Source organism: Hippopotamus amphibius, chromosome 13 (genome assembly GCF_030028045.1).
Source record: "Hippopotamus amphibius kiboko isolate mHipAmp2 chromosome 13, mHipAmp2.hap2, whole genome shotgun sequence".
Lineage (NCBI taxonomy): Eukaryota > Metazoa > Chordata > Mammalia > Artiodactyla > Hippopotamidae > Hippopotamus > Hippopotamus amphibius.
In genome coordinates this window covers 28,162,711-28,188,199 of record NC_080198.1, presented here as the reverse complement: position 1 = coordinate 28,188,199, position 25,489 = coordinate 28,162,711, and the positions used below count along the sequence as shown (strand labels likewise).

At 38.4% G+C, this 25,489-nt stretch overlaps 1 protein-coding gene across 3 annotated transcripts in view; it reads right to left on the bottom strand.

Moving 5' to 3' along the window:
• The window catches only part of FHIT (fragile histidine triad diadenosine triphosphatase), a 1,404,433-nt gene that overhangs the window by 989,716 nt on the left and 389,228 nt on the right, over positions 1–25,489 (bottom strand). For all 3 annotated transcript variants that reach the window (XM_057705524.1, XM_057705526.1, XM_057705525.1), the window contains exon 3: positions 16,854–16,946. The gene's annotated coding sequence lies outside the window, so the exon portion shown is untranslated. The remainder of the gene's footprint in view (positions 1–16,853; positions 16,947–25,489) is intronic.

Genomic DNA, 25,489 nt, shown 5'->3' with positions numbered 1-25,489 from the left:
TCTGCCCTTCTCTTCGCTCAGAGAAATAGGAGAAGTTGCCCACTATCTCAAAGCTCTGCAGCCTGCCCCATCTGCAAATCTGTGGACAACCAGTACTTACCCCCCTCATACTTTGGTTTAGATGCTCAGACCTCCTTTATATAAGCAAAAACTCTGGAGCCAGGATGTCTAGGTTCAAATCCCAGCTCCACTGCTTCCTAGTAACCAGCAAGTAATTTAACCCACCCATGTCTCAGTTTCCCCATCTATAAATTGGGAGAATACTAGCACCTATCTTGTAGGGTTACTATGAGTGTGGATGAGTTAACGTAATGATGTGTGAAGGACAATGGGTAGCATATCATTACTCCTTTATGAAGGAAGCCCTTGAGTCTGAGACAGCTGAGCCTTATGAAGGAAAATTTCCCTTTGCATATTCTACATTTCAATCAAAGTGCACATCTCCCCATAAACTTCCCAGGGTTACGCCTCTAAGCCTTTGCTCACTATTCCTTCCTCTCTTCAGCTGTCCTTCCCTCAATGCCCAACCCTGCACGACCAAATCCCATCTATCCTCCAAAGCCCTCCTTCAATGCCACCTCTACCAGGAGTCTTCCCTGCCATTCAGTTGCAATGAATCCCTTTACTCTTGGCATGCCCATGGCATTTCCACAAACAAATGAAAGTATTTTATGTGCCTGTTATATTTCCTCTTCTAGACTGACAGCTCCTTCTGATCATAATCTGTGAGTAACTGGCACATAGTAGGCACTCAATGAACATTTGGTGAACAAGTAGATGTCAGCAAAAAACTTGCTCTGCATAAATGAGTAGCTTTATACCATGGTTATACTACACGCTACTTAATGAGAAGGGCAGGAGAATCATTTCTTAAGGACTTTCATGGTTGCTTTGGCCCAAACTGAGAGTTCCATTTAACTTGTCATTGACTTAGGCTCACAAGTCAAACCTGCAGGAGGATTTGTCAGTAACCATATTAGTCTTCTAGGGCTGCCATAACAAAATACCACAGACTGAATGGCTTAAACCACAGAAACGTACTTCTCAACAGCTCTAGAGGCTGAAAGTCCAAGATTAAGGTGTCAGTACATTTGATTTCCCCTGAGGCCTCTCTCCTTGGCTTGCAGAAGGCCGCCTTCTTGCTGTGCACATGATTTCTTCTCTCTCTGTCTTCTCTTCTCATAAGAACATCAGTCATATTGGATTACGGCCTCATCCTTATGACCTCCTTTAACTTTTATTACCTCTTTAAGGGCCCTCTCTTCAAATACAGTCACATGGGACGTTAGGGCTTCAACATATGAATTTTGGAGGGACAAAATTTAGTCCATAACAATAACATATACAAATACTCAAAACATGGGTATTCTGCAAAGTTACTTAAGTCCACAGGAGAAGGGCGGTCAGGGAGAGCATGCATAATTCGTTTCTCCTTGAGGTGAGTCTTTGCAATCAGGCCCTGATTATATTAGCAAAAAATTCAGCCAGTGGAAGCAGATTTGGCACTCAAATACACACTGTCTTATATGGAGGAAAAACTCAACTCTCTTCAGAATTTGTGGGATTCAGCTGGGGCCTGGCCAATCCTCCCTTAGAGACAAAAGACCATCAGCACCCCTGGCAACATCCACAGTGACACTGGCTGCTTTTAAAGCCACGGCCTCTCCGCCAAATAAGTGGAAATTTCCAGCTAAACCCCTGTGCATTTTCTAGGATGAGGCTCACTTCACTCCTTCTAGGATACAATTTATCCAAATCCTATCTTTTTTAATACAGACACAGAGCTTTACGGAGCCCTGGAAATCCCAACCAGGTTCCCATGCCAGCCTTCCTTTCTCAGGCATTTTCTCATTCTAATTGCTGTTACCAGCATATACAGTTAGTATTAGATAGTTTGACTTTCTGACATTGCTTCAAATCACTAATTTCCAATTAGGCAGATCCCTCACATCAATCTATAAGCTAATGGCTCCCATGGTATTTGTCCATATCCCTCTCTTAAGACACGTAAAGCTTTTTACCTGGTAGAATAATGATTTATAGACATATGTGTCTCCCTTGCCAGATTTTTTAACTTCTTAAGGCTAGAATTGTGTTGGATCCATTGTTTCTTCCCGACCAGCGTCTAGCAGGAGGATGTGGCACACAACAGTCACAGTAGGAGTTGCCTGTAGTTCAGATAGACTTTTGGGGAGTGTAATAGCAACTCTAAGCAAAGCATCAGAAGCAACACATCACAAAGTCATCCAGCTCCATTAGGGGTGAAGTCAACACCTTAGAGAGATCAAATATCTTTCTCCATTTTTAATCCAAAGCTTCTAGTCAGTTGACCCAGAAACACCCCACACCTCCGCTATGACTTACCAATGTGTCTAAAATAATAAAGAGGAAAATGAGAGGCTATTAGCTCCACTTCCATTCTCCAGTCAATCATCATTCTAAATTATTAATCAGTTGAAGTATTGCCAAGAAATTTTCAGGCCCCTTTCCAAAAGTATAAAGTAGTCATTTTTCAAGTGAACAATTAACTATTTTATTCAGCTAGAAGTCACAGAATTTATAGAAAAGCTGATTCTTTCCTTTTTTTTTTTTTTTTTTTCCTTTTGGACACTGGAGGAGCTAAGAGAGATATAAGTGAATCTCAAATATAGCTTCCTTTCATTCACTCATTTATTGACTCGGCATCATAGAATCCAAGTTTATAAGAGATGTTCTAAAATATTTCCTGACCATAAGCATTTGTAACATTGTACCAGTAGTATGACACTCCTGACTAAGCATTGCTGGCAAGGACAAAGTGATCAATTGTCACTACCCTTTCTTCCCCATGATTGATTTGGTAAAATACAGGCATAACTCATGATTTCGAGGACCTTATATTCTGGGATGGGAGGCAGTCAACAAGGAAGGTAAACCAAAAAATAAAAGAGCAGTGGCAACCTTTACAAAAGAAACACAAAGTGGCTGCGAAAAGAAGATGTACCTTAAGTAAGATGTTAGTAGTAGGACTCGTAACCCATGGATCAGAAGAATTCTGAAACTGGGTACAAAAGCGGCATGGAGAATTTTAAAAAGACATTTAGTTCTAGTTACCAACGGACCTCAGAGACTCCAGATTTCTAGGGCATCTGCTTCTCTGTCTTTTAGTCATGTGTTGTTTTACTACTATTATCGCAATTTTTTAGGGGTAATTTTCTGAGCAAGAGATATAGTGTGCAATTTGCATTGTCAGTCTCATTTGATGCTCATTGACAATCTCAACTTTTATGTAAGTGATGTACGTTTAAAGGGAGTGTGATATGTAGCTAAAAATTTTTTTTTTCTTTTATCTTTTTGGCTTTTTTTTCCCCTAGAGGGAAGGTGAGCAACAATATTTAGTTTCAATTGTATCTTTAGAGGGTTGGTTAAGCAAAATTTTGATAGCCTTGACAATGACAGTGAAGTCCAGGACAATTAAATATCCTTTAATTTTAATTTTTAATATACTCTGGGGTATGTGACCTTCCTAGGTTCTAGGCACCTTTTCTTTGGGAAGCTCAACACAATGTTATATATGATAGATTGCAATAAACAATTGTTGGATGTAAAATTTTTGAGGGGATTTTTGTATTTTTGCATTTGAAATTATTTGGTCACATATAGTTTGGTTTATTAAATTTTAAAATTGGCTAAAATTTCTCCGCAATCATCATGCAATTCAGACATTCTTAAGAAGTGAGAAAAGCTAACTCATAAAATGTCTCTAAGTGTAGACTCTTTATAATTACTAAATTTAGTAATTAATAGCAACAGCATAATGTTCTATTTTGTTGACATTTCATTAAATATCTAATTGTTCTGACTCTGCAATTTCTCCATACTTCAAAACCAAAATCACTTTCCTTTCCTTTTAGTTCTCAAAATTTTTCTATGCCCTTGAAAAATGCATTGGCCCTAGTCATTAGGCCCAGGTATCTAAAAGTTAAAGACGCTACGAAGTGTGTGTGCATTCCTGGGTCTCATATGGCACTAGATAGTGGCGGTGATGGTGTGGGGGGTTACCACCCCAAAAGCTAGTGCTATTATAACCATGTATAATCCCAGTTAGCCTAAATGAATGTAGCAAAATCTCTGTTTAAAAAAAAAAAATCCTGCCCTGATTTTACTGTGATTTATGCACTTTTCTCTGAAGTTCCACTCAACTTCACTTAGAAAGATCATCTTGTTTCTCTAGCATATTCTCATACCTTAGTGCATAAGAATCACCTGGAGCAGGGGTCCCCAACCTTTTTGGCACCAGGGACCAGTTTCATGGAAAAGAATTTTTCCACAGACAGGAGGTGGGGGGGGGGAATGGTTTCGGGATGATTCAAGCCAATTACATATATTGAGCATTATGTTTCCATTATTATTACATATATACATTATATACATATATACATATATATATATACATATATATACATTATTACATATAGTGAAACAATTATACAACTCACCAAAATGCTGACAGGAGGTGGAGCTCAGACGGTAATGCCAGTGATGGGAAGCGGCTGTGAATACAGATGAAGCTTTGCTGGCTCTCCCACCGCTCACCTCCTCCTGTGTGACCAGGTTCCACTACTGGTCCATGGCCTGGGGGGCTGGGAACCCCTGACCTAGAGTTCTGGTTAAACATGGATATTCCTGGGTCCTGTCTCCAAAGAATCTCATTTAATAGATCTAAATGGAGCTCAGAAATCAAAGCTTTTAGCCTTCTGCAACTGTGAAGGGTTTATTGGTTGCTAAGTCATTGGTTGATGCCTTGTGGTTGATGATAAGAGCTGCTGAATCAGTTGCACTGAAATGCTGGACAAGTTGAGTCAGTTTAGGCCAGTTGCTCTCAACCCTGGCTCTTATTGGAATAACCTGGAGAGCTTTTAGAAACAGTTACCCCCCAAGGATTCTGGTTTATTTGATCTGGGGTGGAACTTGGGCTGTAGTATTTTTTACAGCTACCATACAAACAAATCAAACAGCCTAATTATCATAGGCCATGATAGCCTAAGGGTATCAGCTCTCAAAACGGATTAACTCACCCACTGAGGTGATGATAAGCCCTAAACCTCCTAAAATGAAAACACTGCAGCAGAGATTTAGCAAAACTAAAACCCATCCAGATCTCTTATTCCCAGTTTGTTTCAGCCCCAGCACACCCAAGTTGGCCTTTTAGCTACAGCACAAAAGACTGAGCCCTTTACTTTGGTTTTCATCTGCTGGCAGAATGATTTAGTAGCTCTATTATAAAAGCAACTCCATTATAATTACAGTGTTTGAATTATAAACAAAACAAAAAAAGATGCAGCAGGAACAGTCCTTTAATCAAAACTGTAAAACAGAACAATTTCTGGCTGTGCTTAAAAGCAAACTCCGAAATATTAAGAGTAAACTCTCCAGCCCTTTGATTCCTGCCTCTTTCCCAAAAGAGGGACACTACACATTTTTTCAATTAAGCAGTTTGACAACCTGAAGAAACTCACAGTGCATGATTTAATGAGCATATACTGTATGCATGGTAATCGGCAGGCTGACAGTTTGCTCATTTCAAACCAACAAGAGAGCACTACACATTAATAAAAAGGTTTTGGGGGTCTCTTTTCATTAAATAAGCTTTACAGTTAAAGAACATTCCAACTGTATCGGCAAAGCTGTCACTAGTGGTCCCAGGGTGACCTTACTCTCTGTCACTCTCCAAGTCCTCAAGTCTTGACAAAGAAATTGTTTTTTAAAAAAACAAAACACAAAAACATAGATATTTTGATGCTGTCAGGTGTATGTGGAGCCTTCTGAGTCACAACTCCATCTGTAATTTCACATCACACAAATTCTAACCCAGTATGTGCCAGTTCTTCATGATGACTGCTTTACAAAGTGGACTATTTCTTGGAAATAATACGAATGCTATTAAACTATTCAATATTTTAGAAGCAGTGTAATGTAGTAGGAAAAGCGTGGGCTTTGGTGATGTAGAGATAGGGGTTCAAATTTTGACTAAAACCTTTACATGTGGCCTTGGTCAAGTGACATCACTTCTCTGGGCCTCAGTTGCCTAGTTTATGAAAAATAGACAATAACATCTACTTTGTATGGAGAAGATTGTAAAAATGCTTCTCATGGTTATTGACAACACAGAGGCACTTAAATAAATAGTAACTAGATGACCCACAGAAGTTCAGACCCTGGAGTTTTAACTAATTAACTACAGCCGGCCTCTTTAGATTTCTACCATGAACCTTTAATGGAGTTATATAAAGACAACAGTAAACTAACATTTATGTACCAATGTGCTCTCAATCATTCCTACCAAGATTCTGAAAGGTAGATGTTATTACCCCATTTTTATGAAATCTGAAATACAAGAAGGAATCTTCAAGAAAACATGAGAAATTTCTGATATGTTTTAACTTTTCTGATCATAAGAATATGAAACTTCCTGTGCTTCCCTCTTCGCTCTGCCTGCCAGAAAACCCAAGAGTGAATTTATGTGCTTAGTGTATATCTGCAACCCTGTTAGCAATACTGACTGGTGGGTTTCTTTTCTGATTTTCTATGTATATTTTATTAATCTTATTTTAAATTGGCTATAAACCATCACAAGTGAGGTAGGTATTTCTTAGCTGGCTAATAATGGCACTAGTAATAACTTGGATTCGTGCCACTTAATTCCAGGCTAGGGACCCTCATATATGTTTATAGACATAGAGATATTTACATTTTCCAGCTATGCTTTTTTGTTCACTTGTGTTGAACGTTGATTCCACAATTTTATGAAATGGTTGTAAGCCTAAAGTGATGAGCCACCTGTGTCTCTTGACTCAAATTGAGATAATCCTCAAAAAATTCTAGACTCGAAAATATTTAATCTCATTGTCTAACAATGAAAAATCAGAAAGAGAAAATAAGGAACCAATCCCCTTTACCATCACAACAAAAATAGTAAAATACCTAGGCATAAACCTACCTAAGAATATAAAAGACTTGTATTCAGAAAACTATAAAATACTGATGAAAGAAATCAAAGATGACATGAACAGATAGAGAAATATACCATGTTCTTGGATTGGAAGAATCAATATTGTGAAAATGACTATACTACCCAAAGTAACTACAGATTCAATTCAATCCCTATCAAATTAACAATGGCATTCTTCATAGAATTAGAACAAAAAATTTTACAATTTGTGTGGAAACACAAAAGACCCCGAATAACCAAAGCAATCCTGAGAAAGAAAAATGGAGCCAGAGGAATCAGGCTCCCCGATTTCAGACTACACTACAAAGCTACAGTAATCAAGACAGTATGGTACTGGCACAAAAACAGAAATATAGATCCATAGTATAGGATAGAAAGCCCAGAGATAAACCCATACAATATGGTCACCTAACATATGACAAAGGAGGCAAGAACATACAATGGAGAAAAGACAGCCTCTTCAATAAGTGGTGCTGGGAAAACTGTACAGCTACATGTAAACAAGTGAAACCAGGACACTACCTAACACCATACACAAAAATAAACTCAAAATGGATTAAAGACCTAAACATGAGACAGGACACTATAAAACTCTTAGAGGAAAATATACACAGAACACTCTATGACATAAATCATAGCAAGATCCTTCTTGACCCACCTCCCAGAATAATGGAAATAAAAACAAAAATAAACAAATGAGACCTAATGAAGCTTAAAAGCTTTTGCACAGCAAAGGAGACCATAAACAAGACAAAAAGACAACCCTCAGAATGGGAGAAAATATTTGTAAATGAAGCAACTGACAAAGGATTGATCTCCAAAATACACAAGCAGCTCAATATCAAAAAAACACAACACAATCCAAGAATGGACAGAAGACCTAAATGGACATTTCTCCAAAGAAGATACAGATGGCCAACAGACATATGAAAAGATGCTCAACATCACTAATCATTAGAGAAATGCAACTCAAAACTACTATGAGGTATCACCTCACACCAGTCAGAATGGCAATCATCAAAAAATCCAGAAACAATAAATGCTGGAGAGGGTATGGAGAAAAGGGAACCCTCCTGCACTGTTGGTGGGAATGTAAATTGATACAGCCACTATGGAAAATAGTATGGAGTTTCCTTAAAAAACTAAAAAAGAACTACCATATGACCCAGCAATCCTACTACTGGGCATATACCCAGAGAAAACCATAATTCAAAAAGATACATGTAACACAATGTTCACTGCAGCATTATTTACAATAGCCAGGACATGGAAGCAACCTAAATGTCCATCGACAGATGAATGGCTAAAGAAGATGTGGCACATATATACAATGGAATATTACTCAGCTATAAAAAGGAATGACATTGAGCTATTTGTAGTGAGGTGGATGGACCTAGAGTCTGTCATACAGAGTAAAGTAAGCCAGAAAGAGAAAAACAAATACCATATGCTAATACATATATACGGAATCTATAAAAATGGTACTGATGAACCTAGTGGCAGGGTAGGAATAGAGATGCAGACGTAGAGAATGGACTTGAGGACACCAGGGGGAGGGGAAGTTGGGACACAGTGAGAGAGTAGCATTGACATATACACACTATCAAATGTAAAATAGATGGCTAGTGGGAAGCTACTACAGAGCACAGGGAGATCAGCTTGATGCCTTGTGAAGACCTAAAGGGGTGGGATAGGGAGGTTGGGAGGGAGGCTCAAGAGGGAGGGGTATGGGGATATGTGTATACATGTGGGTGATTCACTTTGTTGTACAGCAGAAACTGACACAATACTGTAAAACAATTACACTCCAATAAAGATTAAAAAAATACTTAATCTCAATGGAATTTTATCAGGTATATACACTCATTTAAAATTCTTATCTTAATGTAATGACCTATTTATTATTATCAAACACTCATTAACTCTGGTAATCCTTTTGTCTTAAAGTTTAATTTCTCTAATATTAATATAGCTACTCTAGACTTCTTATGCTATTTCCATGGTGTATCTTTTTCCATCAATTTATTTTTTTTTATAAATTTATTTATCTATTTATTGGCTATGCTGGGTCTTCATTGCTGCATACGGGCTGTCTCTAGTTGTGGCAAGCGGGGGCTACTCTTCATTGTGGTGCGTGGGCTCCTCACTGCTGCGGCTTCTCTTGTTGTGGAGCGTGGGCTCTAGGCGCGTGGGCTTCAATAGTTGCAGCACATGGGCTCAATAGCTGTGGCACACAGGCTCAGTTGCTCCACAGCATGTGGGATCTTCCTGGTGCAGGGATCTAACCCGTGTCTCCTGCATTGGCAGGTGGATTCTTAACCACTGCACCACCTAGGAAGCCCCATCAATTTACTTTAAATATAACTGTACCTTTATATTTAAAGTTTAGCTCTTAACAGAAAATAGTTGTTCTTGTTTTTTTAATCCATCCTGATAAACTCTAATTTTTAATTAAAGTAGTCTATTAACATTCAATATAATTAAATATGATTAACATGATATGGTTGCATTTGGAGCTACAATTTCATTGTTTGGTTTCTGTTTGCCCCCTCTGTTTCTCATTCTCTGTTCATTCTTTCCTGCATTCTTTTGGAATCGTTCTAAAAGTGTTTAGGATTCTACTTTAATTTATCTATTGGATTTTTTGTGATTATTCTAAGCATTAAAATATACATTCTTGACCTTTCACAGTCTACTCAGAGTTCATTTCATTCCACCTCATATAAAACTGAAAACCATGCAGCTGTATAAGTCCATTTACTATGCATCCCCCTCGTTATTTATGCTATACTTGTCTTATATATGACATCTACACACAGCACATTATAAGCACCACAAGGCAGTGTTATGATTTGGCTTTAAAAAGTTCCATGTATTTTAAAGATACCGAGATAAAAAAATACTCTTTTATATTTACAATCTCTGACATTCTTTATTTCTTCTTGAAGATTTAAGATTCCATCTGGTGTTATCTCACTTCAGCCTGAATAACTTCCTTTAGCATTTCTTGTGATGGCAATAAATTCTCCTAGTTTACTTTTATCCAAAAATGTCTTTAATTTGCCTTTATCCTCAAAGGATATTTTCACTATACATATATTTCTAGGTCAACAGGGTTTTTTTTCCTCTCTGTACTTCAAACATATCATTTTAGTTTTTCTAGACTCTGTAGTTTCTGTAGTGCTAATTTAAAGCACTGTTTCCTGGAAGGTAACCTGCCATTGTTCTCTGGCTATCATCAACATTTTCTCTTTATTGTTGGTGTCCAGCAGTTTGAATATGATATGCATAGGCTTAGTTTTCTTCAAATTTGTCCTGTTTGAGGTTTACTGAGTTTCTTGATCTGTAAATGTATGTGTTTCGTCAAATTTTAAAAATTTTGGCCATTATTTCTTCAAATATTTTTCTGTCCCATTCTTTCTTCTCTTCTTCTGAGCCTTCATTACTTGTATGTTAGACATTTTTACTTATGTCACACAGGCCACACAGGCTTTGTTCATTTTTTTCTGCTCAGTTTTTTAAACCTTTTTTTCTTTCTGTTCTTCAGAAAGAAAGTTTCTACTGCTCTATCTTTAGGTTCACTGACACCTTCTTCTGTTACTTCCGATGGATGTAAGCCCACTCAGTGAATTTTTATTTTAAATATTGTATTTTTTAGTTCTGGAATTTCCATTTGGTTCTTTTTTGTACTTTCTATTTACTATGTTTTTACTCATTATGAGTGTATCTTTCTGTCCTCATTGAGTATGGTTATCATAGCTGCTTTAAAATCTTTGCTAATTCCCACCTTTGGGTCATCTTGGAATTGGTCTCAGATGAATGACTTTTCTCTTCAGGAGGGGTCACATTTTCTTGGTTCTTCATATGTTATATAATTTGGGGTTGTATCATGTGAATATGTGAATGTGAATATTATGGAGTAAAGCCTAAAATCTGTTAGAATTCTTTGAAGAGCATTAATTTATTTGTTTTAGCAGGCAATTTATTTGGTTATACACAAATTGAAAACTATTTCTTAGGTGGTGGCAGCTCAAATCTCAGTTCAGTTCTTTCATCTTAGCCGTGCTAGTTTATATCTAAACATGTCCGTGATTCAGGGGTCAGTCAGAACTTTGGGTGGTATTTACACATTGATTTGGGAGCCTCCCCTGTCTGCCTCTCTCCTTTCCAGAATTCTAGCTTCATTTTCCAGTGGCTGTGGTTGCCCTGAACCCTGTTCTTTGCATTTTCAAACCAAAAAGACTGTGGTTTTTCTACTGGAGTTAGTCACCCCAAATGACATCAACCTTAATATGCCCTCAGTTGAAAAGCTGTAAAATGGGAAACTCACTCTGCACTGGACCCTGCTTCCAAGTTTTGAATCTCAGTTCCTTTTCAGAATCTACCTGCTTATTTTCACTCTCCAGGGCTTTCAGGTAATTTTCCCCCCATACTTTATAGTTGCAATCTGTGAAAATGCCAGGTTCAGTAGAGCTTACTTAGCCATACTAGAAGCAGAAACAAGTAAAAACATTTAGGAAATATTCCATTGCATTTCCCAGTTCCTCTCCTCAAAATACTTAACCTCCATTCATTACCTCACCTAGTGATATTTGGTTTTGGTTTTAAGTAGAAACATAAGTCACACTCAGAGCTTCCTTGATCATCCTGCCAAGTACATGAGAAGATTTGGAATGAAAGTACAGCATAAAGTTAAATGATGAAATGATAAAACATCAATCAGATCTGGCTCTTACACTGGCAGCATGTAATCTCAAAGCAATGAGGCTTGTACAGTATCATGACTACCAAAGATTATCTACATGGTACTTTGCCACATTATTTATTTTACCTTAGTTTTTTGGTCTCAGATATCTCTATATCTTGCCTCATTGAAAACTGCACTAGGTAATATCCTAAGAGAAACAGAATATTGAAAATAATGTCCTTAAGCACTAATACAGAATTGTTAAGTGCACATTTCCTTCTGATAATAGTCCTTACCACTTCTTGAGAGCTTCTGTACACCAGGTATCTTGCTAATCATTTTATAAAAATGGTCATTTAACCCTTCATAACCATTCTATGAAGTAGTTCCTATAATTAGTCTCATATTATGGAGGCAGATACCAGAGCTCAGAGAGGTTAAATGAGTTAACTGAGATCACACAGCAAGTAGCAGAAATCTGATTCAGTCTTTTTAAAGAAAATAAACATCAAGAAAGGAAAGAAACCATAAGAAAAATAAATAAAACTAAAAGCTGGTTCTTTGAGAAGATTAACAAAATTGATAAACCATTAGCCAGACTCATCAAGAAAAAAAGGGAGAAGATGCAAATCAACAGAATTAGAAATGAAAAAGGAGAAGTCACAACGGACACCTCAGAAATACAAAACATCATGAGAGACTACTACAAGCAACTAGATGCCAATCAATTGGATAACCTGGAAGAAATGGATACATTCTTAGAAAAATACAATCTTCCAAGACTGAACCAGGAAGAAATAGAAACCATGAACAGACCAATCACAAGTACGGAAATTGAGGCAGTGATTAAAAATCTCCCAAAACACAAAAGCCCAGGACCAGACGGGTTCACGGGCGAATTCTATCAAACATTTCGAGAAGAGTTAACACCTATCCTTCTCAAACTCTTCCAAAATGTTGCAGAAGGCGCAGCACTCCCAAACTCATTCTACGAGGCTACCATCACCCTGATACCAAAACCAGGCAAAGATGTCACAAAAAAAGAAAACTACAGACCAATATCACTGATGAATATAGATGCAAAAATCTTCAACAAAATACTAGCTAACAGACTCCAACAGCACATTTAAAAAATCATACACCATGATCAAGTGGGGTTTATCCCTGGGATGCAAGGATTCTTCAATATACGCAAATCAATTAACGTGATACATCAAATCAACAAATTGAAGGATAAAAACCATATGATCATTTCAATAGATGCAGAAAAAGCTTTTGACAAAGTTCAACATCCATTTATGATAAAAGCTCTCCAGAAAATGGGCATAGAAGGAAATTACCTCAACATAATAAAAGCCATATATGACAAACCAAAAGCCAACATCGTTCTCAATGGGGAAATACTGGAAGAATTCCCTCTAAGAACAGGAACAAGACAAGGGTGTCCACTCTCACCACTATTATTCAACATAGTTTTGGAAGTTTTAGCCACAGCAATCAGAGAAGAAAAAGAAATCAAAGGAATCCAAATTGGAAAAGAAGAAGTCAAATTGTCACTCTTTGCAGATGACATGATATTATATATAGAAAACCCTAAAGACTCTACCAGAAAACTGCTAGCACTCATTGATGAGTTTAGTAAAGTGGCAGGATACAAAATGAACACACAGAAATCCCTTGCATTCCTATACACGAACAACGGAAGAGCAGAAAGAGAAATTAAGGAAACTCTCCCATTCACCATTGCAACAAAAAGAATAAAATACCTAGGAATAAACCTGCCTCAGGAGGCAAAAAACCTGTATGCAGGAAACTTTAAGACATTGATGAAAGAAATCAAAGACGACACAAACAGATGGAGGGACATACCATGTTCCTGGATTGGAAGAATCAACATCGTGAAAATGTCTGTACTACCCAAAGCAATTTACAGATTCAATGCAATCCCGATCAAATTACCAATGGCATTTTTCACAGAACTAGAGCAAGAAATCTTACGATTTGTATGGAAACACAAAAGACCCCGAATAGCCAAAGCAATCTTGAGAAGGAAAAATGGACTTGGTGGAATCAGGCTTCCTGACTTCAAACTATACTACAAGGCCATAGTGATCAAGACAGTATGGTACTGGCACAAAAATAGAAAGGAAGATCAATGGAATAGAATAGAGAACTCAGAAGTAAGCCCAAACACATATGGGCACCTTATCTTTGACAAAGGAGGCACGACTATACAACGGAAAAAAGACAGCCTCTTCAGTAAGTGGTGCTGGGAAAATTGGACAGCAACATGTAAAAGAATGAAATTAGAACACTTCCTAACACCATACACAAAAATAAACTCCAAATGGATGAAAGACCTACATGTAAGGCCAGACACTATAAAACTCCTAGAGGAAAACATAGGCAGAACACTCTATGACATACATCAAAGCAACATCTTTTTTGACCCACCTCCTAGAATCATGGACATAAAATCAAGAATAAACGAATGGGACCTCATGAAACTTAAAAGCTTTTGCACAGTGAAAGAAACCATAAACAAGACTAAAAGGCAACCCTCAGAATGGGAAAAAATAATTGCCTATGAAACAATGGACAAAGGATTAACCTCCAAAATATACAAGCAGCTCATGCAGCTTCATACCAAAAAAGCAAATAGCCCAATCCACAAATGGGCAGAAGACCTAAATAGACATTTCTCCAAAGAAGACATACAGATGGCCAACAAACACATGAAAAGATGCTCAACATCACTAATCATCAGAGAAATGCAAGTTAAAGCCACAATGAGGTATCACCTCACACCAATCAGAATGGCCATCATCACAAAGTCTGGAAACCACAAATGTTGGAGAGGGTGTGGAGAAAAGGGAACTCTCCTGCACTGTTGGTGGGACTGTAAGTTGGTACAGCCACTATGGAAAACAATTTGGAGGTTCCTTAAAAAACTACAAATAGAACTACCATATGATCCAGTCATCCCACTACTGGGCATATACCCAAAGAAAACCATAATCCCAAAAGAAACTTGTACCATCATGTTTATTGCAGCACTCTTTACAATAGCCAGGACATGGAAGCAACCGAAATGCCCATCAACAAATGAATGGATAAAGAAGATGTGGCATATATATACAATGGAATATTACTCAGCTATAAAAAGGGATGAGATGGAGCTATATGTAATGAGGTGGATAGAACTACAATCTGTCATACAGAGTGAAGTAAGTCAGAAAGAGAAAGACAAATATTGTATGCTTACTCACATATACGGAATCTAAAAATGGTACTGATGAACTCAGTGACAAGAACAAGGATGCAGATACAGAGAATGGACTGGAGAACTCAAGGTACGGGAGGGGGCGGGGGGTGAAGGGGAAACTGAGACGAAGTGAGAGAGTAGCACAGACATATATATACTACCAACTGTAAAATAGTCAGTGGGAAGTTGTTGTATAGCAAAGGGAGTCCAACTGGAGGATGGAAGATGCCTTAGAGGACTGGGGCGGGGAGGGTGGGGGGGACTCGAGGGGGGGAGTCAAGGAAGGGAGGGAATACAGGGATACGTGTATAAAAACAGATGATTGAACCTTGTGTACCCCAAAAAAATTTAAAAAAAAATAAAAATTAAAAAAAAAAAGAAAATAAACATCAAAGGGTGTGTCTTTGGAATTATGAAGCACATGCCTTTTACTACGAGGAAAGAAAAGAGAAGTCTTTCTAAGCAAAGGAAATAAGTGGAGATCCTGAAACAAAGTTATAGTCTACAATTCCTCCTTCTGCTAATTATTAATATCAAAATGCCCCTCTTTCAGATATATATATATTTCATATTGACAGCTTTCATGTTAAAAAGAGCTTTGCTTCAGGGCTCAAAAACACTAACCAGAACCATAACACAAGCATCAAACAATTCCACACAAAAACTCATAGAAAAGAAACACATAACACCAGGGTTCCAATTCAGCTCATTTCATTTACTGTCCTCAAACCTCCTGCATTTTCCAGAAAAACTCTCTAGACAGGAAGGTGATTCACCAGAAAGAAACCAGGCACATTAAGAAGTGAAGATGCCTGACTCATCCCTCCATAATCTGCATTTGGTGAGTATTTCTAGAAAATACAGCAATGTGTCACAGTGCTACAAATTTGAGGGGCAGTCTTGCCCAACTCTGTAAACGTTGCATAAATCCATGAGCTTCAAGCAACTGTGGAATGAGAGAGAATAGAAGGCAGATAATGTAAAGTGGAAACAGGAGACTGGGTCTTGACTGAAAGCCTACTAAATGTTTGTGTTCTGACACATGGGGCTATTCAATATTTATATTCATTACACATGCTAAATTGTCTGCTGAGACCGCAGCATGGGAGACACTGTGAGGGGAGTAAAGATGAGAAGGAGTGAGAGAGAAGGAGAGGGGTATACACACGTGAGTTCTAGCGGGGGATTACATGAACACGGTCCACTGACATCATGCTGGGGAAGCATTGCCACATGAGCACATTTCCCTTCCTTTCCTGCTATTTTTTTAAATGCATATTAAACTTATCCAGTGAAACCACCCAAAGACACACAAAAATGAGTAATTATTTTGCCCTGTCCTCGAGGTTTTTTATATGATTTATTCTTCACTGCCCCAGCAAATGCTGCGAGGACTTCCTCTGCCCAAGAACAATCCCGTGCCATTTTAGGAGGTACGGCTCATATCAGTGTGTCCTCTCGCTGCCGCTGATGTCATTTCATCTCCATGATCATTCTCAAAACCATGCAAGGCATAACAACCTGACTTTGTAACTGCCTAATCTTTTTATACATAAAAATTATTAAATATGTGTAACTGTCTGCTGGGGGGGAGGATAATATAACAGCATGTCGATCAGGTAACGGTTAAGCTACATTTCATGAAAGGGAAAGTAATGCTTTCTTCAAAAAGTGAAGTCATCACTCCTTTATTTAACTGACACAATATTTATACCCAAAGTTTTAAATGGCAGCTACAAATAGCAGTCAGGAGAGGGTAAATTCTCCAAGGAAATGGAGCCCTGAAATGTTACCATCTTAAGAGTTCTATTTTATATGTACATAGAAATCTTACTTCTATTATAAGGATACCCATAGTAGGTCAGTAATACATAACTCTATGAAAAAATTTTAAATTAAGTAGACTCTACCTCTCTGAATACCGTTACCTCCTTGGAGCGCTCAACAGCAGGGTGCACGAAGCTTTTACAGAGGGTCTTGGCAGGCAGGTAGTCCTGGGATACCTACACCATAAACGAGAAATTCAGATGATCATTTCCACAGTGATCCAGATGGCTTATAGGTACACCTTCATGAGGGACATTCACCGTGAATACTGAGCTAGCATGATGGCACTGGTACTGTTGAAAGGGTAGAATAAAGGCACATGTGCAATTTCTAAGGACTGTCATTACTCTGCACAAGAGAGATCACAACTCAAGAGTGGCTTAAGTGACTCCTACAAGATCACATAAAGTAAGAGGCAGAACGGTGCTTTGACATTCCATCTTCTCATTCCTAGTCCTGGGCTGTTCTGGCTTTGTTATTATTTGACCCTTCTCAGAGTCAGCCAGTCCTGGTACTGGGGTTTTCCATTTTGCAGAAAGATGAGGCCAACCCACAAGTCCGGTAGGAGCAGTACTTCTCTGGTTTTGTGGTGGTCATATCAAAGCATCCGTCTGAAAGGGATTTTGTGGGTTAGTTTACTTCCTTTCCTTTGAAACCCTGGTGTCCATGAGAATCTGAAGGAACCTGACAATGGAAGGAACAAGGGTTTGGGGTCCTACTGAACTGAGATTGAATTCTAGTAATGCATTTACCATTTCTGTGTCTTATACAGTTGCTGGACTTCACTGAGCTTCACTTTTCACTCTGTCAAATGGGCATAATAATATATGAAGAGTATATTTATCAAGAGAGAATTTTTTTTTAAATGAGGATAAAACACCAAGGGCAATTTCCTGGCAGATGTTAGGTGCTCGGGAAAAGTGAGAGCCCCATGCCCAATGCAGGGACAACGCCAAAGGAGAGAAATGATGGGGAAGACAGAGAGGAGACCCCACTGCCCATAAATTACTCAGTGACAATGTACTAATCCTCCAGCTGGTCAGCTCCTCTCTGCTTTAACCTCTACTTCTGCTTCTCCTTCTTAGAACATTCTTTGAAATAAAAGTAACGTAATTATGAACACATACCTTTCCTAGGATTTTGTTTAAAGGTAATTATTGCTTTCTTTATCTTACCGTGTTGGTCTGTATCATGCTACATGATCTGCTCAGTGCGGTAACTGAACACAGGTAATCACTTTTCAACAAGTATTTGAGTTCCAACCAAGGTGTCAGGCACTCTTCTCCAGCTGTGAACCTAACAGCCCTAAGTCCTGCCTTACAATGCCTGCATTCTGGCGGGGGAGACAGACAATAAACCAAACAGGTATATAAAATATGTGGTTGGTTAAACAGTGCTACACGCTCTGGAGAAATGCAGAGTAGGAAAGGAGATGATGAGTGTAATGAGTTAAAGTATGGCTCCCCCTCCTCAAAAAAGAAAAACATGTTGAAGTCCTAACCCCTGGCACCACAGACTGTGGCTTTATTTGGAAATAAGATCACTACAGATGTAACTAGTTAAGATGAAGTCATACTGGAGTAGGGTTGGCCCCTCCTCCAACATGACTAGTGCCTTCATGAGAAGACAGTTGTGTGAAAACAGAGTCCCAAAGGGAGAATGTCATGTGATGACCACGGCACGGACTGGAGTGATGCAGCTGCAAGCCAGGGAACGCCAGGCATTGCCAAAGATTGCCAGCAATGCACTGGAAGTTAGGAAGAAGGATTCCCTTGCAAGTTTCAAAAGGAACTTGTCCCTGGCAACACTTCATTTTCAGACTGCAGCCTTCATAACAGTGAGAAGATAAATTTCTGTTGTTTTAAGCCACCGAGTTTGTGGTACTTTGTTACATACAGCAGCCCTAGGAAACTCATACAGTGAGTACGGAGGAATAGCTGCATTTTTAAGCAAAGAGATCAGGAAAGATCTCACCGAGAGGATAACATCTCAGAAAAAAACCTCAATGAGAAGACAGCCATGAAGATCGCTCTAGATGAAGAAAGTTCCAGGCAGAGGGAACAGAAAATACACAGTCTAAGGCAAGAGAATGCTTGGTGAGTTAGAAGGACAGCACGGAGGCCAGTGTGGCTGGAGCAGGGAGGGGAGAGTGAAGCAAGAGAGACAGAGTCAGAGCCAGGTCAGGGAGCTGGAGGGTGCTGGACCTTGGGGCCATTATAAGAACTTGGGTCGTTACTTGTACAAGGTGGGAGGCCAGCAGACAGTGCTGAGCAGAGCTGGAATGAATCTGACTTACGTTTGATAAGATCTTTCTGGCTTTTTGAGAATACACTGAAAAGGCACAGCCATGTAGAAGGGCCCTGCAGGAATTTTGGTGAATAAAGGTGCTGGTCAGATAGCACGGAGTATAGGGAGAAGAGGGCAGTCATCTGCTGCCTTTTTTGAAAGAGGATCCAAAAGGATCTGCAATGGACTGAAGGGAGAGAGATATGCCTGACTTCTTGATAAAATATAGAATTAAATTAGGAACCATAAGAATTTAATGAACCAATCATCAGAAGCAATTATCTTCTCAAATGTCAGACCAGACAATGAGAGTGGCAACATATGTAACAGACAGAGAATAAGTAACCAGAATGTATAAGGAACTCCTAAGATCAAGAAAAAAGATGAACAAACATATAGGAAAAAAAATGGTGGTTCAAAGAAGCAATTTCAATGGACAATGAACATAAAAAAAGAAGCTCAGACTCACTAGAGGAAAATGCATATTAAAATAACGGAATTCCATTTTTCTTTTATTAGAGTAGTAAACATGGAAAAGAAAGACAAAATCCAGTGCTGTCCAATATGTGGGGGGAAAATATTGCATAATACTCTAGTTTACTTCTGGCCAAATCATGGATTGGTATATCATTCTAGTGAGCAATTTTGTTATATTTATCAAAACTAATACTACATATATCCTTTGGCGTACTGATTCTTCTTACAGGGTATACTGGGCTGAAGCAAAATGGACACAATCTACTAAAAAGATTATTGCAGTGTCTTGTTTGTTTGCTTTTGTTTTTGTATAGCAAAACTTGAAAATGACCTAAAAGTTGCACTGGAAAGGGAACAGGTAAATGAAATGTGCTATATTTATAGGATGGAATATTATGCAGCTGTTAAAAGAAATCAATTGATTTTATAGGCATCAATACAGGTAAGTTTCATAAGTAATGTTATGTTAAAAAAGCAACCAAAAGGAAAGATTTAAACATAAAATATTTAAACAAAATAGTATATATTGGTTGTTGGTATATATATGTGTGCATAAAAATATAAACAATAGACTAGTTAAATACATCCTAAATTTACAGTAGGGAATTTTCAGCAAGAGGTACAGGCAGCTGAGAGAGCGAAGGGTGGAAGGAAAACAGGCTATGGTAGTTAAAAGGTAATTTGGTTTCATCAGTAATTTCTTTAAAAAGAAACAAACACACAAACTAGAAGTAAAGCTGACTAAATATAAACAGATGCTCCTTTTTAGATAGTAGAAATACAGATGCTTATAGTACTACCTTTTGTGCTTGTCTGTATCTTTAAATTCTTCTCAAAATAAAGGAAGTAAGGAAAAAGGGAGGGAGGGAGGCAGGAAGGAAGGTCGGAGGGAGGGAGGAAGGGAGGAAGGGATGGAGGGAGGAAAGGTGGAAGGAAGGAAGGGAGGGAGGAAGGAAGTCCATCACCAGTTCCGGTATGCACTTAAACTGGCCACAGATGGTTGGTTTCTTTAAGGATGAATCTCAAAACTATGTTTTCATAACCAGTGAGAAGGATAGTGATTCCTCCCAAGTTGGCTCAGCTCGGAGGACTGAATTGAAGTTCAGCCAGCAGAGGGAACCATCTGTCATTTGGAAAGACACTCAGCCCTCAGCCAGGAGAACCTCTTCAACACATACCAGCGCCTCTGGAACCACAGGGAAGAGGCAACACGCATTTACAGACAAAGTAAACTGAGAGCACACCACGGACATCTTTTCAACCTGTCTAAAAGGGTCATTGTAATTTTATAGAATCAAGGGAACAATATGCTTGATTAGTTCTTCAGCCGACTTAGCAATTTTGCTTTTTATATTTCTCTCCTTGAAGCAAGTTTGCCATTAACCTTATATTTCTAGGGCTTGAGATTAGATTCTTCCCCCTCCAAAAGAGAATTTTTGCTTTAAAATAAAAGTTAGCTTTAAGATAATTCATCTTTACCAGTAATACCAAAAGGCCCTCTTTGAGGCGAAGAGGTCATTCTTTAAAGAGGCTAGGATTGTAAAGAATGTTCCTTCTCTTCCTGGAGAGAGAATCTGTGGAGGAAAAAAGCTTGCAGGAAAGTTCAGTAATCATGAAGTAAAAGCCCCGAAAGACCCAATGCTTCCTTCCTCCTGGGCCAATACTGTGTTTAAAAATGCCTTATATGTATACTTCCTTGAGAGACCTTGAAGAAGCGGTTAGCCAAACCCTTAAAGGAAAATCTGGCAATCCCTATATCTTCATGTAATGCAGCCAGGAGGCAGAAGGCACCAGTTCAATGCTGGATATGCCTCAATTGCTTCGCCCCATCAGGCGCCCTAATATTTAAATATCACCCTTTTGTGTGTGTCATCCTACAGATGGGATTTGGGTTGGTTTCTAACAATAAAACAAACAAACAAGGTAGAAAGGGAATGTTTTGAATACGTTACCAATGTAAATGTGCTATTTTGTGCCTTTGAATTTGGGTAATGATAAACATGATTCCGCACATGGATATTAGACTTTTCAGAGCTACTACATGGGATCATTTAATTCGTCTGAATACTTATAATAATGTGGCTGCTCTGCACTGCAATCGACACTGGATTTTCAAATGAACAAATGAAATATGTGATAACTCATACATGGAACTGCAGCAAAGGACATTCAGCAAGGGGGCTGTGCACCAAAGAGGATGGGTGAAAAAAACATCCTGCTCCAACGCCCTGAAGATGAAAATAAAGAATCCTGTGGTCCTGGCTAGAAACACGGCTGAGGCCTCACAATGAAATGTTGTTGTTTTGGGGTTGTCACAAGGTAACTTATCGCACTATTCAGGACACATGAGGACACTATCAATTTGTTCCTCCAGATCATAAACCTGAGGACGCTTTAGCAAAATAGCATAGGGAGAAGGATTTTTTGCATGGTGGTTAAGAATGTGTATTTGAATCCTGGGCTCTACCAACCAATTAAGTGCATGACTTTATCGGAGTCATCAATCTCTTTTATGCTCATTTTCCTCATTGGTAAAACGGGGATAATAACTTTGCCTTCCTCATAGAGTTATAGGGAGCACTTTTTATGTAAAGCGCCTGGAACATGGTCAGAATTCAATAGAAGTAGTTACCATCACGTTTTTTTCAAAAATCATCATGGGCGTCATTATTATTATGTTTAACAGTATCCCCATTTTCATCCATTATTCTCATTTTCATTCAAAGTTCATTAAAAGCACAACTCGCAAAATTGTTTGGTAATTAATGAATTTCATTCACTTAACAAAGTATTTACTGGGTATCGAACAAGTGCCAAGCACTATGATAGGGGCTGGGGTACTCTGCTGATCCAAGTCAAATGTGATCTATGCCTTTGGAACCTATCAGAGAAGACAGACACTAGTCAAAGACTCCCACAGAGAGTGTATATTTTCCAGCTGAGGGAAGAGCTCTAGAGCAAAGAAGCAGATCCTTTTAAGAGATACTAAAACAAAGGAAGTTGGGTTTAATCTGAGACCTGAAGGATGAGAAGGAGGTAAACTAGGGGTAGAAGGATGGCCTTCTGGGGAAAGAGAATACAACATTCAAAGGCAGAGTATGTCGTGTCTTCATTGTTACTGAAAGTCCGTGCAAAAATTGTCCACTGAATGGTCCATTTTAATTGAACAACTATATACCCAATACCTACTATGCATCAGGCACCATGCTGAGCCCTGGGACATAACAGAAAGCAAGACAGATATGAGTCTGTGCCCTCAGTCTTTCCTCCCAATATTTATTCCTATCTGAAAACTGCACTAAAGTCAATGTTCGCTTTGTAAACCAGTAAATTCCACCTTCGGTTTGGATCCCAAAGAGATTCTACCAGCCTGGAAAAACTGTAATGCTTTCTCTGGTCAGACAAAGAAGGCTACATAAGCTAGTAATTCCCTTTCTGCCTTAGGGACCAGAAAACCCACAACCAAATTTAGTTCTCTCATTCCGTGGGCTTACCAACTGATACGAGTAAAGATGGTAACATTTCTGTCTTATGGTTGTTTTATTATTTGCACACGACCTTTAATTTAGTAAACAGCATCAAATTCTTTGGGAAGTTGGGGAAAGAGGGGAAGGAAGGGAAAGTAAAAGAGGAACGTAAGGGGAGGTTCTTGAGGTCTGGGAATTGTCCAAAGTGCCTTTTGCAGTTTTCACAGCACCTTACACAGATGCTGAATGGAAAGCACTTAATAACTTTGCATTGAAGAATGGATCAATGATGAATACAAAACCTTCCTGGCTCAACTTGTGTTCCATTATGGGGGATGGGAGGGAGTGAAACTTGCTTACTTCTCTCTAATCTCCACTTTGAAAGCTGAAAAGTTTAGCGTGATTGTCACTGTAAAGCAGCTCAATTACCAAACAGAAGAACCATGGAGACCACAAGAAGAGAATGGTAAGAGAATTTAAAGTATCCTTAGAGATTTATTTCAGGCAATGAGGTCCTTGTAATAGAACATTTCTCTCTAGTGCTAGTCAAAACAAGAGAAATGTCATAGTTTAAACTGATGTCTAAATAACAGGGGAAAATGTTACGGTTCTTTATGACAAAACGGAAATATATTTGTAATTCTATTTCCTGATGTTCTCTCACTTATGTTGGGAAAAAAACTGTTAGTCCTTTTGCTTTAAAATTCCCCATTGGGAAAACTAAACTATCATCTATCTGGTTAACTACCAAGAGGAGGAGGAATAAATTTAAAAGAAGTTTAGTCACTTTATCAATATCAGAGCACTGTGGAGTTTAGTCTTTTTTAAAGCTAAATCCATCCCATTCACACAAAAAGACAAACATGTTGCATTCAAGAAGATGTTAAAACATCTCATCCCTGTTGTTAGCTCAACATATTAATGAGACTTTCTGAATTAATCTCTGATCACGAACTGTCTGTTGACGTGATATAATAGCAGTAAGTAGTGTACATCTTGCTTCAAGTAGCTGGCTAAGACAAGTTTCATGATGCTTCAATTCTTTGACAGGTAGAAAATTAAATCATTTCTGTATTCATCTAAGATTAAATCATTTCTGTATTCTCCTAAGATTGAATCATTTCTATATTCCTCAGAAACTCTTCAGTACCAACAAGTACATCACTTCCCCAACTAGTTGATAAACTGAAAAGAAGATAATATTAGGGGATGTTACCTGAGGAACTAGTTAAAAGGGGAAACTCAGAAAACAAGATTGTGAAGATATATAATGAGATTCTCAAAACAGCAAGGTGAGGGAAGGAAGGAGTTACAGCTGAATAACGTATGTTTTTAAAAGGTAAGTTATTCCTTAAAGCAATTACCAAAATGTGAGAATTCCTCTCATGGTTCTCAACCTTATACTCTGAAAGGGAGCTTCTTATAATGCAAGACTAAGAGAGCCAATTACTTTGACACCAAGCTATATACTAAATCTCTGGACTTGGTAGTTCAAAAAAACTCTTGGAAAGTGTTCTTATAAAATCTTCACTAACAGCTATGACTTTATAAATGTAGATTCTAAAAGGATGAATGAAAACTAACCAATTAGATAGCAAAGTAGAGAAGAGACAGCACTGAATAAAAGACCTACCAGAGTTTCAGTTATACCTCCACAGCTAACTAGCTCTGAGACTTAGATCATATTGATAATAAAAATCATAATCATGAAAAATTAATAATCACACAGCACTTAATATGCCAAGGGCTTTCAATACATTATCTAACATAATCCTTAAAACAACATGAGAGACTCTCGTGGAGTTGAGTAGCTTGTCCAAGTCCACCCTGCTGCTTTCAGTGGAGGGATCAGGACTCGAACACAAGACTGTCCAACCCCAGAACTCAGCCTTTAACACTCCATTCTGAGGCAAGTTCAATAACTTCCTAAGATGATCTAAAAGGTTTCTGTCAGCAATAAGGTGCTAAAATTTATGAGGCAAGATAGGATAATGGAAAAAGCTCAAGTTTTGAAGTGACTTTGTCACCCAGGAGAGCAGCTTAAGACTTGCATTCCCAGATAACACTACTTACTTTACAGGCGGTCCTAAGGATTAGAGACAATACTAGAGCTACCAGCCCACAGTAATAATAATGATAGCTAACATTAACACAATGCTTACTGTGTGTCAGGGACTAAGCCTTTTTCACACATTAAATCATGCAGTCTCAATGACCCAAAGAATACTACTATTTTTATTTCTGCTTTACAGATGGGGAAACAGAGGCAAAGACAGTGATCTGACCTGAATCACAGTTACTAAAGAGCAGATCTGGGATTCCAATCCAGACAGACTGACTCACTCAACAAATCATACATGTTGCATATTGGACACATACGGATACACAAAGGACCTCTGCTATTTCCCAAAATCTATGTTAAGCTCACCCAGAGTTCAAGATAAATTCAGGAGAATAGAACAATGCATACGGACATTCAGATGGCCTGC